Here is a 14,718-nt window from a genome sequence, read left to right as displayed (position 1 = left end):
AAACACAAATTAAGAAAAGTCAAAGTGTAGATCCAACTCTGCTTTAATGCAGATCAAACTCTGCATTATTTCAGTGCAGAAACACTAAACAATATTACATACGTATGTAAGTATTTAGTTCCTCCAGTAGTTATCTAAATAATGCAAGGTGGGTTTCTACTGAAGCTGAACGGAGACAGTAGAGTGGAGGATTCCAAAATTAGCTTCTGAAACAAACCATTTTTTATTTTTTTTTTTTCCCTGGTGGTAAGACCATGTTTTGAATTGAGATTTTTCACTTGACAATTTTCAGCTGACACAACCACTGCCCCTCGGCAAAGGAAAGGATACTCCTGGCCGTGTCCTCTGAAGAGCAGAGACATCTCCCTGGGGTGCTGCATTATTTAGGCACAGGGCATATTCATCAGAGGGCTGACAAAGAGGGATATTCTCTGTGAATTATTTTCAGAGATTACTTTCAGCATCTGATCATCCCCTTTTGTGTCTTTGATTTTCCTTCTCAGAAGCAAACTGCAATTGGCAGGTTTCATGTTTAACAGTGATGAGTTCCTTCATCCTCTGAGCCTGACTTTGCAGGGCTGTCTCATCTGTCCCCTGCAGGACTGAATTTCAGGGCGATCCTTTTCATGCAGGGCAAGCTCTTGATGCATCAAGCAACAATGCTCAAGATCATTCTAAGAAAAGCATTCACGGAAAGGAAGCGGAGCTGCATTCCCAGGCAGCCGGCAGAACTTCTCATCTACTCAAAGGACAGAGGTCAAGGAAAAAAAAAAAAAAAAAAATCTTTAAAAACACGTCTTTAGTCTGACTTTTCCCATCTCTGGCCAAGAGCTCTAAGGCAGGAAGGAGGTGGTTATTTAGCTGGAGTGCTTGAGGCTTCACCTACCCCAGGCACCTCTGAAAATCTCACTCATCGCTTTCCTTTGGTGCTAGTTCCCATTCCTGTGGTTGTTTCTCTATCTATAGAAGCCCACCATTTGGAGTTAAATTCTCACCTAGCATGAGATTACACTCAGCAAAAAATGCCTTCAGGGGGGAAAAAAGCACAAATCCACTAGAAGAAAGACATTCCATAACCGTGTCAACATACAGTTGTGATTATGAATGCGCTAAAATGCTGACCACCCACACTGGTCTGGGAAAAAAACCAACAATAACGATGAAAAAACATCAAACCACCACCACCACACAAACCAGCTTGGGAAAACCCACCAAAAGCATTCAGCAGATTGGGGTGAGCCTAGAAATGTGGTTTCTATTTCTGTCCGCATTTTGCCAAGTTCCCTCCCCTACCTGTTCTCACCTTTCGTCCTACTGAAGCAAGGCTTTTCTCAACCAGTTATGCTGATTTATGCTGTGCCAGCAGCTAAGCACATGGAGCACAAATCACATCCAGAGAATCCCCAGGAGATGTTCCCTATTGAAAAGGAACTGGCACGAGACACCCATGATGCTTGCTGACTTCTGTTGAGGCTGGTTTATCAATAACAACCTTTGAATTTTAGGCAAAGCACACGCAGAAGTATGCTGAGAAGTGTTTAACACGGCTCTTCTCACCGGTGCTTGCTTGGTAATGGCATGTTCCTTGGGGAGCTGAGCACAAAACCCCACAGGAATCCCCGCAAGCTCTTCCATGGTGAGCAGCATCTAGCAAGTTAATAAGGTTTTCTCACATTTATAAAAATAGGTGTTTACCAATTGTGAAATACTTCTGAAAAGGCTGCCTTGGTCTATTATTTAAGATTACAGATGCTGCAAAACCAACAACACGTCAGGAAATATATTTTGTTAATGTGTTTATTTACCTGAGAGACTGGAAGTGCCCCCTCAAGACCATGTCAGGTCTTAAAAGTTTTTATTAAAATCAAACATAAAACCTTGTCGTTATACTCATCATCTAGTCAAGCACTTAAATGGCTCCTGGGGGGGGGGCTGCTCTAGCCTGTCCTACACTTCATACCATAAATTCAGCAGAAATGGTCCAGAGACTTGCTTTTTTCTCCACTTTTAATTAACAGGGGGTGGGTGAGTGGGTGAGTGTTGCACTCGGTTTACACAGCTGCCCAAAACACATGCCAACATAGCAGCTAAAATTAACCAGTTGTCAAAACTAGTTATTGTCTCGAAGAAGAATAAAAACAAGAGTGAGATTCTAGAAGAAAAAAGGAAAAAGAGCATGAAACAACAAAGCTCTTCTCCTCCCCTTTCCAAACTAATTTAAAAAGCTGATCTGAAGCACAAGACCCTGGTGTTGGAGTCCTTCCTCTCCCTGATTTTCACAAGGCAGATGTGATGACAGGGGTGGGTGGCACAGCACCAGTCATTTCCAGGGTTTCCTTGCTCCCATCCCATTGACCAGTTAAAAAAAAAAAATCAGCACACGTCTTGGATGAGGACTCAGGAGCAAAAGTAAGTTCAACTGGGGAATAACTGTTAGATGAAAACCCCTGGTTTGGAGGTCTGGGGAACTGGAACACCCTCTGTAATGTTCTCCATATTATCTCCAAATCACAAGTGTTTTTGCAAAATGTGCTTCAGCTCTTTAATTTTCCAACAGTAATGATGAAAAATTCCTTTCAGACTTTCAACTTGACGATCGCAGATCAATCCCTCAAAACTCCAAGGCTATGACTTGCATCCCTTCAGATATGTTTCCATTAAAATGTAGTTTCCTGGAGGATTAACAACACGTACAGCTCATCTAACAGCTACATCACCTCATACATACCAGAGAGAGAGATGTGAAGAAAATGGATACCTGGGTTCCAACTCCATCAAAGATTAGTAGGACTTGCCAAACCGAGTCCCTGCTCACTTCTGTCTTAGCTATATCAAAAAGGGATATATGCATTTGAAATGTGCTTCTCATTTGAAAAGATACTGTAAAAACGTACCTGGGTTCGTCTTGTTACTGCCACTGACATAAAACTTGTCAAAAGGGCCATCCTGCACAGGCAGCTTGGGGCCTTCTCTCAGGAGCACGTCACAACAACCAGATGACGCCGTGATTTACTTGACACGCAGTCTGCCTCCCTGTAGATTTTCAACTCGTAATAACGGCCCGCTTGCGTTCAGAAAAATCCGATGTTTGTCGAAAGGTTCTGCATATCGCTTCCATTTAGACCTCGATTCAGCAAAGCGTTTCAAATACGCTTACCTTTAACACATGGCTAAACCCCACTGAAGCCCTTCATACACACTGAAGTGCTTTACTGAAGAGGACTTTTGAGTACATTTGCAAAGCAGAGATACAAGGTGGGCACTAAATGGGTCTAACTTTCTCCAGCACCACAGAATTACTCAGTCTGCTGTTGTAAGCACAGCCAATTCCTCATTACACCATGACATAGAGGAAGTCTGGCTTCCAAAACCAAACCCACACCAACCCAACTATTTTCTCAAGCTCTGGGGGAAGCCTCTGCTCGTTGGTAAAATACAAGAGACAACACACAGCCGAGGGATATTTTCTTCCCATCCTGCCCAACCGCTGGTGTAAGTTTTCTCAGGGCACAGCTGACACCCCCCCAAGAAAAATAGAGCAGGGAGACACTCGAGCCACATCAGCCACAAACTAATCCCTGCCAGAACTCAAAGCAACAGAGTCGTGTCAGCACAACACTGTGTCTAGATTAATTAGCTTTGCTGAGAGGCTGAGCTAATTAGCCCGCGCACTGCCCTACTACCCACTATATTGCTTTTAGACAAATCAGCCTGCTCTAACCTGCTTTCCACGATGCGGATACAACCTAGAAGACATATCCCCTACCAGAGTTTGAAGCTAACATGGTAAGAAAATTGTACGAGGGGCTTCGCAGAGTGACCTTTTCCATGCTTACAGGACAATGATTACTACATCCCAATCAGCAGGGACAAACAGGAACAAAATGTCCTTGCAATAACGAATGCAGCGGATAATAACAGCATTGATTCCAGCAGGAAATATTAATTCAGGACATTCAGATTTCAGCCATTTTTAGCACACCCTCCTCTCTCACCCTCACCTCTGCTATCTCCCCGACTGTTCGTGCTGCTTAGCCCGGGTGTTCTTTGCAAGTCTCAGCGCTGCTTTGCAGGACAGATGAAAGGTTCATTTACATGCCTGTAGCAGCTGTAGTGGAATTAATATTGGTCTCATTATCTTAGCTTAGGATGTACAAGCCACCGGTTTTGCAATGCATACTGATGCAATAAAGAGGGGAAGAAGGAAAAGAAGGCTGGCTATTTTCACTACAAATGATTTTGTAAGATAAAGCAAAGAGTCGAGGAAATCCTAGAAAGGAGAGAGTTAATATGGAGTAAAACCCCAAATGCTAACAGCACCTAATGCAATTAATTCAAAAAAAAAAAAAAAAAAAAAAAAGTTACTTGTGAAAGTATGCAGTCTGTGCCGTGGTGTTTTTAATTAAAGGTAGAAGAAAAGTGAAATCATTTCATCCCTCATAAAGGTAGGGCCTGGTTTTGAAATACCCTTTTCCATCCATCTACAACACGGGCATTACCAACGCCAAGACTTAAAAATTCAGGAGACTATTAAAGAAGAGATTTTTCAAGAAGAGATTTATCAGTTGCCACTGTTTAATGAGTCTGTAGGGCTTGCTTAGGTCAGCTTCTTCCAACTTTTCTCCTAACATCACACAGGAAAAAATCACTGCCTTGGGAGGGGGAAGTGTCCACGAACATCAAGTAGTGTGGACATTAAGAAAACGAGCAAGTATCATGGCCCTGCTCCTTAAATAGCTGCCAGCACTCAACTACTGGAGGAGAGGGAAGGGAACGGGGTGTTTTAGTGGACTTCAGTAGCAACACCTTACCTCTGCAATCCTTTGCAAATCATCTGCAGCCAGCACCGCACGCAGCAACATTGCCTTCCAACACAGCCCCTACGACTGGGGAGAAAACAGCATTTTCCTGTGCTTTATGCAGAGGAACATCTCAAGGAAAACATCACAAAGCTAAAGCGCTTCAGCTAAAATGAACTGCGATTTTCCTCATTCCCTAATTATGATGCTACCTTTGGAGATCATAAATAAGGCCTGATTCACAGCACGTTCAAGTCAATCTCCTCATTGATTTCAGTGGATCTGGAGCAATCCCATCAGTATGCTGTGGAACACCTAACTAAATAGGATTTAAAGCTGACTGCACAATGAAGAAATGTACCAATTGTTTAATGATTGATGAGGGAAAATGTCAGATGAATTATCTGCCAAATGATACTGGGTATCTGTCCATCTGTTACAGAATTTTTCCAGGTAACAACAGAAAGAAATTAATTACATCGAGTTCATATATAGCAGTATTCTAAATTGGGAAGCTCAGCTCTTTTCATAAATGAGTCCAGCATCATTATCCAAGTACAAAACTGAAGTGGTAGAGGAAAGGTTGCCACAAGCCCTAACTTTAGAGTCACCTGGTGCACATGTTGGCAGGCTGGTCAAAAGCACAGACAGAGAAAGTCGTGATGGGCTCCCAAAGCAGTTCAAAAACCAGTTCTTCTGCAGAGGCTGTGAATTACAGAGAAAGTTCCCTATCTCCCATTGATGGTACCCAAAATGAAGTGAGGCGAGTGCTTTCTCAAGTCATCCAGCAGTACCCTGTAGCTGTGCACATCCCCAGAACTGATTCGTGTCTTTCTCAGGTCCTGATTTTTCATGCAACTCCAGTTGCCTCAGCTCCGAACACACCAGTGTGTTAGATCAAAGTGAGCCTGAATTTAATACCATTCCGATTTCACTAACACTGGAACCACATCACTTATTACTTTTTTCTTCAATATACTTTTTGCCTCCAAGTTAACTGTTCCCTCTCTACCCTGCTTTTAAAGAAAAAGCATGTCTTTTCCACTACATTCCCACTCTACTTTCTCTAGAAGTTCCACTTACCACGCACATCTTCCATCAAAAACCTTTGACTCCCTCATCCATTGGGATTCCTCACAATGAGAAAAGATGACGACAAATTAAGCAATGCAGCCTGAAGACAATGAAGTTCATGAGATTTGGAATGCCTCCCACCATGCCCCCGATGACGCTCTGTCAAATCAGCAGAACGTTTTTCTGAACAGTGACTGGGTTAAAGCTAAACCACCCTGAGCACAACCCTGCCCTGATTTACTCCTGACTTTAGTTATGGCATTTTACCTCAGCCATTTCATATGGCAGAGACAGCCTCATCTCTGTGTGACACTAGGATTTTGAAATGTTCAGGTCCAGGGGGATTTCTCCCGTTTGTCTCCAGCCAAATACTCTTGGTGTTTTTCATAGCCAACAACATTTCTCCAAAAGAAACCAAAGTGGTAATTCGACCTATCATAACCTACTACAGTTGCTCCTCATTTTTAATTTATCCTTCTCCTTTGACTCCAGAAGACAATCCTTTACAGACAATGAATCATTCATGGGATATGGAAAGGAGAGGTGGAAAGCAACACAGTGAAGAATGATTAGGGAAAACCAGAACTGATTATGTCACGGGGCAGATTCACTCCTGCTGGGTATGGGACATCCAAATCACTCAGGAAAGATTTCAGACAGCAGATTTTCGGCTTATGGCAGAGGGCAAGGGCAGCTTAAGTTAAATTTGTAGGGTACCCATGCTAATAGGAAGTGCCGAGATGGATATCTTGAAAGACACAAATCATTCTGATCATCTCTCTTCCAATACTGCTATCGTCTCTTTGATGGACCTTCTCTCAGAGGCCTCTAGCAAAGAACCACACCAGATACTCAACTGTGTCTGCATCAGGGCAAAGATAATCCTAAATCAAGCAAAGACAATCCTAAAGGAGGTAAACAGCTCAAAACCCTGGCTGCTGTGGAGTACCAGTCCTCTGTGAACTAACCCTAAATTATGTACATAAGGAAAGACCACAGATTTCAAAGGACAAGCCAGAGATTGTAATGCCAAGTAAATCCTAATGGATTTAGGATGGCATTTCTGTACCAGAATGCAGCTTCCATGGCAGTCTGTGACATATATGTTTTTCTACAGCAAATTCTGTGTCCGCATGCCGAGTTTCTGTCAGTGGTTAGCAGAGCTAGCAGTGAGCTTAAAATGCTGCTTAGCTGCTGCTTTAAGCCTGCTCACACGCCTAATGCTGGGAATGCCTTGGGCTTTGGGTAAGTCTCTTCCAAGCATCTTTCCAAAATATGATGCACCTAAGGAACATTGTGTAATACCTGTTTTGAGTAAGGGGATAATGATTACCAGAAGATACAAACCCATACGTTGAAGATGAACTCATTTCATAAAAATGGTGATTGGAGAATTTACAGGTGAAGGAGACTGAAAAGATTCCTGCTGACATTGCTTGCCATTGGATTAAACCAAGAGCAAGGATGAAGTCTGAAGTACTCAAAGTAAATACTGGAAGTCCCTAAGTTTTTTCCTTTGTTCGTAATAACGTAGTCCCTGTCTGCCAGCGTATCGTTCTAACACACACAAATAGTCACATACTAACAATGCTGCTAAAAAGGAAAAAAACACACCCGTAAGACCAAGGACATGTCAGTAACTGTCTGTAGGCACCATCTGCCACCAAGCTCTTTTCATAAATCCATCTGCTGTTAATGTTTTTCTTCCCCAGACCTGTCCGGTCAAGTCAGATGCACTGAGAATCCAAAGGCTGAAAAGGTCAAGGGACAGCTTTTGCTCTCTTTAGGTGAGGTGTTTCTCTCTTTCCTGTTTCAAAAGCAAAGATCACCACTGTTAAAATCTGGATCATATGCGGAAGCAACATGGGCCAAACAAGCTGCATAAAACGATAAAAGATTTGTGCTTTTTATTCACAGTTGAAATTCAGGATCTGCAGTGAGTACTGCTGGTGTTGTTGCACTGGGAAGGGTTTGGGTTGGATTTTTGTGTTGTTTTCCCTCTTCAGAGAAGAAAACGATGGGGAAAGATAACAGGTGAGGAGAGAGAGAAGAGCAAGGAAGGAGGTGAGGGAGAAAAAATATATACTGCCTGGTCCTGCCATGCCAAATCCAAGAGATGCAGCATCACTGACGAAATACGGCTTTTGTCAACTCAGTTCTCATCATCTGAGGAACTCGCGTAGCAATGCCAACAGAGAAAGTTTTGCTGGCATATGCTGCACGCTGCATGGAGAACCTGCCAACAGAGTTTTACAGGAATAATTACAAAAACATCTATGTCTTTGTTACCCTTCAGCTCCTGAATCTCAGAGCTCACACATTTTACCTCTACGGCTTTCCCTGTTACCTCCAGACACAACCGAGGAACACAGAAAGTGAACGATGACAAATTCAAGGGAGTTTAGTTTTCTCATCTGATTACTGAATCCCTATTCCTGTAAGATTTCACAGCAAGGCACGGGAAGTCTATAGCAGTAAAATAACCGCAACCACCTCCCAGTCTCCAGTAGCAATTCACCATCTTCACAGCCATTTTCGGACGAGTAACTTGAGGTATGTGGAAGCTAGATGCCCTTCCAACATGCTTGTCCCCGCAGCGAGGCAGTGGCACACAGAAGAGCAGTACCCTCATACCAGAATGATGACCAGTGAATAATTAAGAGCCTCGTAAAAGGTGGTTCTAAAAAACTAAAGTTACACAAGAGAGGATAATTTCCAATTAAGGTAGCACAGCCTGATTTCGGTTACAAGATTAACTTAGTTATGAACAATTATTTATTTTGAAATAAATTCTGGCATTTCATTTAGCAATGTGTAGCCCTTAAAACCTAACAAGGTATGACGATTTATACATTTTAAATAGAGTTTTCCAGAAGTGATACAAATGTACACCTCAGTAGGCTGGATCTCAGCAGCTGCCAGCTCTGGGTGCAGTGCTACGTGTAAGAGCAGAGAAGTGGTGTAGTTATTGTGAGCTCTGCTACATCTTCATGGCAGTGCACGTGGAATAGACTAGTACAGCCTTCTTGTTTATGAACTAATCCTGTTGCTAGTAATAGGATTAGCATCAAGAACAGATGCAGAGTAATTCATGGTGCATTTTTTCCAGATACAAAACTCTGCAGAACAGCTCCTCTAACAGTAACAGGAAAGATAAATTCATGCCTAGAGTTATCTGAAGGACAATGAAAACAGGCATCCTTCCTGTGTGCACTTAGTCTTAAAGCATTTACACGAGGCAGAACACCAGGATGGGGACAAAGTGGATGCAGTCATTGTTACGCTACAATGGCAGGTGCCAGAAGACTAAAATGTGCCACAGAAAAATGCTTCTTTCTTAAAAGAAGTACTTTGTTAAGGTATTTTGGGATGCCTTTGATACTGACTATCTTCAGGCTGCTTAAAAAACACATCTTGAAACAGCATTTCTATTAAAGTATGTGCACCTATAATACCTGTACGTAACTCTCACTTGCAGTCTGCTCTCTGAAATTTCTTCTGTCCTCTGCTTTGAGAAACTGTTGACCAGTAGGCCTATGTCATGTATTTTGTGGTTTCACACAAAAGACAGAAATCACAGTTTTCAAAGACTTAAATTTTTACCTAGTATACACATGAAAACTTCTCAGATTTCACCTTAAAAGCTTAGATTTCTCATCTCCCTCCTTTTCTACATGATATCAAAAATCCATGAGCCCAATTGTCTATTCAACGGACTTTGAATTGCTTCACCTGCTAAAACAGATTGATAGACCTCCACTAGTGGAGAAAATCTAGTTCACAAATTTATTCCTAAGTGCAGAGGCATGCTGTAATTACCTTTACATGCAGCGAGAAAAGCCCAGCAGTGCCAGGCTTATGTTTTCTACAAGAACAATAAAATCCTACGGACCAAGACATAGGTATGGTGGTGTGAGGGGCTGACACGAAATTAGAAATAAACAAATAGAAATAATAATTCATCCCTTTTTCGTTTGCCTCCCAAGTTTTACCAACGCATCCTAAAACTTTTGTCTGAGGATCATGCAAACAAGTAGCATTTTTTTGGTTTTAACTGCAAAATAACTTTGTCATGGTATTACTGCTTCCACTGTGGCTCCAAGGAAACGCCACTGAACAGAGGTTTGGCTTAATAATGATTATAATTTTAAGAAAAATGATTACAAATTTAAGCAAAATGAAAGTTGATTTTAATATGTCATTTGGGTACTAACAAAACCAATAAAAGAAGGGAGCATAAAGCTGGAGAAGGTATTGCTTTTGGATGAGCCACATTCTAATATAAAACATCCCTTCAGTTTTGTTATAAACCAGGTACAGCATACAGGAAGAGGCAATCATTTTGATTCTTTAATTTAATCTCCGATTTCACACCACAATGCCTAAGGACGGTGAGCCAGCCAGGCACACTGTCAATAAATGGAAATTGAGGTCAAGTTATCTCTTAGGGAATTTGGGTTCAGATACAAACCCTGTAGATTGGAACCACAATCTCATGTTATTATGCACATTTTTGCTAAAGAAGTAATAAATAATACTTGGTATTTCCAGCATGCTCCTCATTGAGCAAGGTCTGTGATACATTAAGTGAATTTTAATTAATTAAGCCTTCTGTGGGCAGAGAATTACAAATATTTTATGACTTAAATCAGATTGACCATTGATAATTACATTAAAGAACCTTAGAGAGGACCTATCTGAAATTCAAGTCCGTTGGGGTAAAGACTGCACATATGGTAGTAAAGGACAAAGCTCTGAAGAACCAGAAATTTAAATGTAGCAGATAGAGAGAGGAGAAATAATACATTACCCTTACTTACAGATGAAGAACTGATATGCAGAGACAGAAGGCAAGATTGTAGGGGGAAAAAATTATGCAAGGAGCACAAATTTCTAACTTAGCGTTTCAAGTTTCTGACTTAGTGTTTAGGAATGTGATAAGTAAGACTCTCAAAAGTGCTGCGCAAACACGAAATGTAATAAATGCTAAGCACTTACCAATTCTGAAAAATCAGACCATGTATTTCAGGCTTTCTGTGCAAGCTTCTATTTTTCCATCCGCTCCAGCCAAGTGCCATGTCAGAAGCCAGGCAGTCTGCCTGTCATGAAGTTTTCCTGAGTGACAGATAATGACTTCTCGACATCACCTTCCATTATAGACTGGCTTCAAAGACGAATGCCTGGTAGTTTCGGGCCTTTCAGGAGTCTGAAACTATTCACAGGTAGCATCTGCGAATAAGGAATGACCCACTTCAAATTTACTTACCACACAAAATGAAGAATAGCACAATACTCAATAGAGTTGTCATTTATAAAAATATTGGTGAGACCTGGTCATTCAGCTCCTTTTTATTTTTATATTATGTATTCTTAGCATATACTCCTTTTTTTAAATTCTAAGCATTTTGTTTAAAAGGACTAGCTTTGTGAGAAGTTGGCCTCTCAAGCTTTGAGATTCTTTGATTCAAAGATATATTTTATTCTCTGGAGGGATGCCACATGTGTTCATTTTTCAGTTATTAATTTTTGCTAACAGTTCAATCTCTGCAAGATCAAAGATAGTTTTTCTATTTAGGTCAGTCATATTTTTCCCAAAATGAGCCAAATGAAAGTTTATGCATAGTGCTATTAAAATAAAAAGTCTTTCAAGACATTTGCATGCTCTGTACAAAAAAATGAGTGGAAAGAAGTGTATTATAGAATTTGTACATTTGTTCCAGTAAGACCCATCCAAATAAGGAATAACCCCAAACCAAAAGGTTTGTACCATCCTGCTTATACAATCTAGTGTTGGTCTAGACTCTTCTTCTTATTGAGGAGGAAATACTAAGTGATGATCCTTCCCTGAGCCCCCCTTCACACCTCTACTCATCGTGCTTTCCCGATCTTTTCCCCAAAAAGCCTCTAGAAGAATTCCACAGAACAATGAATCGTTTGCCTCCCCATCTCAGTAGGTACCACAACTCTAATTCTAATAGCAGCAATGCCAATAACAGTAGCATCCCAAAAGTGTGAAAGATTTCAAAGAGTTCAACTGCAGTATTGCCCCCAGAGCTGTCCTAACTCCACATCAAATCCAGCAAAATGGTTATTTATTTATTTTCCAATTTTACACCCAGCCCTTGTCAATATGCAGTTACCTCAACCTTTAACCATATTTTTTCTTTATTTTTTTTTCAGGAGCAGTAAATGCACTAATTATTCACATAAAAGTTATGCTGGGTAGTCTTTCTGATGTTGTAATGCTGTAATGCTGTCAATTTATTAGGTTGTAAACTTAAAGGGAGCTCAATATTACAGACTTTTTAAGGTAAAAAAAATGAGCATGTGCTATTCCAGTAATTTTACACTCTGCATACACACTACAGAATGAAGAAAAAAAAAAAAAGAAAAAAAAAGAAAAAAGAAAAGGTATTTAATCCTGTACTTCATAAGAGATGAGCACAGAAAACTGTCTCCTCTTTGGGGTGCAGTGCTACCTAAAATTTTCTAGGCACGCTTTCTATCTGGCAATGTAAACCTTAAAAAGAGCAGCAGAAGTGAGAGTTGGCATAGCACAGAAAGCAATTTAGTAGATTATCATAGCGCTAAATTGTACCTCCAGAAAAGCATATGTGGACGTTCCAAAAATAATCTGACAGTTTATCAAAAGTGGCAGGCACTGCCCTGGGTCATCAGCATAATGGCTAGGAAGATATAAACCATACATCACTGATAGAAGTGGATGGTCGAATTGGAAAGCAAAGGGGAAGGGAAGAGATGGGGGGGGGGGAGGAAGAGAAAAAAGAGGGACAGTACTAATTAGCATGCCGAGCTGACGATGACCGGGCTGGTGTGGGCACAGAATACTAATGCAGGCAGTACACAAGGAGGATCAATACAAGTGTCGCTCCCCTTAAAGCCTTACTAAGGAGCAAGACTGCTGTCCACACGCCTATTCCCAAATATTTCCTTACAGCATATGCAAGATGATGGGGCTTTTTCTTCCCCTATCATTTATTCTCCCCCTCTCCAACCATCTACTCTCTTCTGAATCTTTTTCTTTGCTGAGCAGAATCAGATTTATTTTTTAGCCCTGCTTTGCATCGCTTCAATTAAATGCAATTCTCCCTATTGTCACTGCAGGAGAAAAACGGTAACGTGAGTTAACAATGTTAGAAAAGGAAGGGGCTTTGATTGTTTGTTTGTTTTTAATAAACATCAACAGCCAAGTGATTATGCTTAGTGAACAGCACTACAGCAATGCTCTTAGGAGTGGAAAAGAATCCAGACATAATGAAAATATTTAATCTCCAAACCCAGATGATAACATCACAGTCATTACTTACACTAAGCTCGAGATAAGGCAAAGTGCTCTAAATATCACAGGTTCATGTTCCCGCAGAGTTCAGAAGTTTTTTTTTTTCCCCTCTTTTTTGGTGGAAAAGGGTTCTGGGAAGTACCAGGAAAATCTGTGCCTGGCCTGTTATGAAAATCCAGAGCCAGCAACGGGCATTATGCAGGCTGTGTTTATTATCCATATGTATATATATAAAGCAGAAGCAGCAATTGACTCGCCCAAGGCTACAAACTGTAGAAAAGCCAGAAACTGCTGCCAGTTTTACTGCATCTTTTTCCATTGCCACATGGCCCCTCTCCTTACAAAGCCAACTGGAGTTATTAAAGAAAAGAGGAAGGGAGGAGTCCGGCCTTTAAAAACACTTGCAAGATGAATTATGTTATAGAGAAGGAACTCTTCACGGATGCTTGCTGAATTGGGTTGGTTTCCCATAAGGAGACACCGGTGCATTTCAGGCATCTTCCAGAATTTCAGCATGAGCCTATTTGTTTACATTTTTGAACAGCAAAGGGTAATTCCTTTCAGCAGCAAGAGATGCTAACATCGGTTCAGGCACTCTTTCCCACAGCTGGCGAGTCAGGGTGCATTGCAGAAGCTGAAACGTGGAGCAGCTGACTTGTTTGCTCAAGCACTGGGCAACCTGTGGCACCAGCAGAACAGAACCCAGCAAACATGGCCAACACCAGAGCCAGGAGAAGCTCCCAGCTGGTACCAGCGAGGCAGTGGAAAGAGATCAGAGATACTGCGTGACATTTTCCAAAGAACCTGACTCACTTTGAAGCTGGTGCCCCAACAGATTTTGGAGTGAGTGTGGCTCCTGAAAGTTGAACGTACACACTGAACTCCAGCACAGATGACTTTTAAACAGCTGACGATTGCTTCAACAACACACTCTGATGTTATGCAAAGCAAAACCTGCCATAGATGTTCTCAGTGTATCTTAGAAAGAACCATGGGGACAGACTGGTGGAAAGTGTACTCACACAACACACACCTGTGTGTAGATTTAATCAGCAGAGTCTTCAATCTGCAGCTGAATCCCACTCACAGCTTCTTTTCCACCACCTTGCCTGCTGTGCAGTAGTACCCAGCTCAACCAGGGCAATATTGTCTCCTCCAGTTCCAGGTGTGCAAAGAGCCTCGCTGGTTAGATCCTCTTCGTTTCGTTCTCACTAAGAGTTAAAAGCCCTATGGGAGAAAAAAGAAATGGTGAAGTCGGGACCTCGCAGAAGCCAGAGCAGCTCCAGCTCCTGGCTCACCCGTGGGTTTCTGCGGCTTTAAGATGTTTGGCACCCAGACAGAGCTCAGCCTGCCGAGCCAAATCTCACACAAGCTCCTTTTATTTAGTTTGCTACTCACTGAGGGGGGAAGGAGAGCAACTGTGGCAGAAACAACGTGTGACATGAACACAAAACAAATGCCTGAATTTCAACTAAATTCCCCAAATTCACCGAACTTTGCTGCAGAATATAGGATGAGGGAAAAGCAAAGGACAAGAAGGATTTG

General features: G+C 41.6%; 1 protein-coding gene across 2 annotated transcripts in view; it reads right to left on the bottom strand.

Annotated features, from left to right (window-relative positions):
- The window catches only part of LRRTM4 (leucine rich repeat transmembrane neuronal 4), a 237,251-nt gene extending 222,868 nt beyond the window's left edge, over positions 1-14,383 (bottom strand). For both annotated transcript variants that reach the window (XR_004254240.1, XM_032204208.1), the window contains exons 1-2: positions 14,207-14,383; positions 10,872-11,102 (exon numbers count right to left, since the gene is read on the bottom strand). The gene's annotated coding sequence lies outside the window, so the exon portion shown is untranslated. The remainder of the gene's footprint in view (positions 1-10,871; positions 11,103-14,206) is intronic.
- Positions 14,384-14,718: the final 335 nt, after the last annotated feature.

The sequence above is a fragment of the Aythya fuligula genome, chromosome 27 (assembly GCF_009819795.1).
Source record: "Aythya fuligula isolate bAytFul2 chromosome 27, bAytFul2.pri, whole genome shotgun sequence".
NCBI classification, from domain to species: domain Eukaryota; kingdom Metazoa; phylum Chordata; class Aves; order Anseriformes; family Anatidae; genus Aythya; species Aythya fuligula.
The sequence above is the reverse complement of the archived record's forward strand: the minus strand, read 5'-3'. Positions and strand labels throughout refer to the sequence as shown.